This window comes from Nelumbo lutea, chromosome 5 (genome assembly GCF_056320005.1).
Source record: "Nelumbo lutea isolate HS-2025 chromosome 5, American lotus-T2T, whole genome shotgun sequence".
In the NCBI taxonomy this organism is placed as follows: Eukaryota; Viridiplantae; Streptophyta; class Magnoliopsida; order Proteales; family Nelumbonaceae; genus Nelumbo; species Nelumbo lutea.
The window spans coordinates 52,473,453-52,476,012 of record NC_142688.1 but is presented as its reverse complement, the minus strand read 5'-3'; the positions used below and the strand labels follow the sequence as shown (position 1 = coordinate 52,476,012).

At 37.1% G+C, this 2,560-nt stretch overlaps 1 long non-coding RNA gene across 2 annotated transcripts; it reads right to left on the bottom strand.

Moving 5' to 3' along the window:
* Positions 1-205: 205 nt before the first annotated feature.
* LOC148852404 (uncharacterized) lies at positions 206-1,714 on the bottom strand. Of its 2 annotated transcripts, XR_016098775.1 has the most exons (3): positions 1,374-1,714; positions 845-1,226; positions 206-733 (listed from the first exon to the last, which is right to left on the bottom strand). It is a non-coding gene; the product is annotated as an uncharacterized LOC148852404 (long non-coding RNA). The 2 variants fall into 2 exon arrangements; XR_016098776.1 differs by lacking the exon at positions 206-733 and having other exon boundaries at positions 797-1,248; positions 1,374-1,704.
* Positions 1,715-2,560: the final 846 nt, after the last annotated feature.

Here is a 2,560-nt window from a genome sequence, read left to right as displayed (position 1 = left end):
TTGTTCTTTTTTTCAAATTTTACGAAGGAACTTTTATAAAAGTACTTTACGAAAGTACTTTTATGAAAGCACTTTAATAAAAACTTTTACGAAAGCACTTCAATAAAAGAACTTTTCTGAAAGTACTTTTATAAAATTCAACTAGGGATAGTTTTATAAGTGGTATTTTAAAATTCAAGGGAAAATTCCCGATAGGTATTCTGTACTTTAGACCGAGTGCCAATTTAGTATCCGAACTTTTCGAAATGCGACAATCTAGTACTTACTGTTAACCAGCCATTAAGTGTCATGGGAAAAGACACAAATGCCCTTTAAGTGTCATAATTTTCTTTATCAACCATCTCTTAATAGGTGATCCCGGGTGTTCCATTACTGGTTGATAAAACAACAACTGTGTAACAAATGCCCTTCAAGTTAAACGCATCTCAGGACTCGTCAGTCTTCGAAACCAGGGCTCCTCCGTTAATAGACAAAGTGGTGTCAGTCATTGGCTCGGAGGCTGGAGGCCGTCCAAGCTGGTTCAACTGAACGTGTATTTTTTGTAGAATCAACGCTGATATTTGACAGTGGATTTGCCCAACGATCACTGGCTTTGTTGTTTGCCCTTCTGCCTTCCTCTCCCCTTTCGATACTCTAGGTTTGAGCTGCTTGCACCTGAGTGTCCAGATCCGACAGAAGACTCGACAGCGAACCCCTCAGATTCTCTTCTGAATAGCAATTTCTATTTCTTGTACTGAAGGAAAAAAAAAACAAAATTTTGAAATGATTTCCATTCCTTTTCTCTCAATACCCCTAATAATAAAAAATGCTTCCATCTTTGGTAAATCCTTAATTTCATACATACATGAAATTTACATCAGGTTGGATTCATCGATGCTCCTGCTTCCTTTCTCTCTCTCTAATAATTCTAACCATGGCTCTGTAATGCTTTTGGGATTGCAAAGGAATGAGGAGATTTCAGTTTTTGGAGTTCAAACTTCTAAATTCTACCACCCAAATTCTCAGTTCCTGGAGACCTGAACAGGTGCTGCAATCTGCAAATCTGCAAGTCTGCAACAACTATAGAGAGGGAGGCCAAGCACTTACAGATAGCATCAAGCCCTCCCGTATACACACCACGGAGTCCTAATCAACACATATGATCATCGAGAACAGACCCAGAACCCCAACCTCCATGAATGTGCTGCACAAGCTTGGACCTAGAAACCAGACACCCCACTCTTTCACTGGAATAGTTTAAATCATCAGCTGATCCCAAATTGAAAGATGTTCAATTAAAAATTTCCATCATCACTTAAACAATTACATACATATACAAACAAAAATTAGAAAAAAAGTTTATATTAGGCCAAGATTAGTTGCCAAGCACTTACAGATAGCATCAAGCCCTCCCGTATACACACCACGGAGTCCTAATCAACACATATGATCATCGAGAACAGACCCAGAACCCCAACCTCCATGAATGTGCTGCACAAGCTTGGACCTAGAAACCAGACACCCCACTCTTTCACTGGAATAGTTTAAATCATCAGCTGATCCCAAATTGAAAGATGTTCAATTAAAAACTTCCATCATCACTTAAACAATTACATACATATACAAACAAAAATTAGAAAAAAAGTTTATATTAGGCCAAGATTAGTTAACTATGAAAGTGTCTTCTTGCAAGCTCTGTTGTTGCTTGGTTGCTTGGTTATTAACAAAATCTCTCCAAAAGGAAGAAATAACAAAATGGCATATATTCCCATAGAATGCCACACAATGTTCTGTATTTTCGCCACAAAACAAACAAGAGGAACCTAGAAAACCATGTCGGGTCCCCACAACCTGAGCACTGAGCTCACCTTTTTCCCTCTACGCTCCAAATTCCAAATCAGAGTCCCTCTATACCATCTTCACGTGTGGACCTAGATTCTGTTTCATTTTCTTGAGAAAGAAGATGATGAACGGTGTGTTTTATTTTCAAGGGTAATTTTGATATTTTCAAAAGTCTTAAATCGCACATGAGGTCACGTGATATACATAACTGACGGTCTATTAATAGTAGGTACTAGATTGTCACATTTCAAAAGTTCGGATACTAAATTGGCACTAAAGTTCGAGTATTAAATTGACACTCGACCTAAGTATAGGGTACCTATGGGGAATTTCCCAAAATTCAACCAGGGATAATTTTGGAAGAAAAAGATTGAATAAGTGTTTATTGTATAAGCACTTAAAAAACTAAAAATTTGGACCTAAAAAATAAACACTTATTTCGAACTTATTTCCATTTTGCGAATTTTTTCTTCATTGTACAAATGTTCGCTTGCTAGAGGGGGAATGACAATCATGTGGACGATAACCAGTTTCTTATTCATATTTACCTTTACAAATGTAAGTACCAACTTCTTTGAAGCCTCTTTGGTTTAGAGTGTCTCTCTAAAGAGGTTAAAGGTTCAAAACTTTAAGTTGGTGGGAAAGGAGAGAGGAAAGAGAGAAAGAGGTATTCTAAAATACCTCACTTTTTACTTTTGGTTCTTGTGATCTTGTCTTTTTGCTACATGTTTTTTTTTTT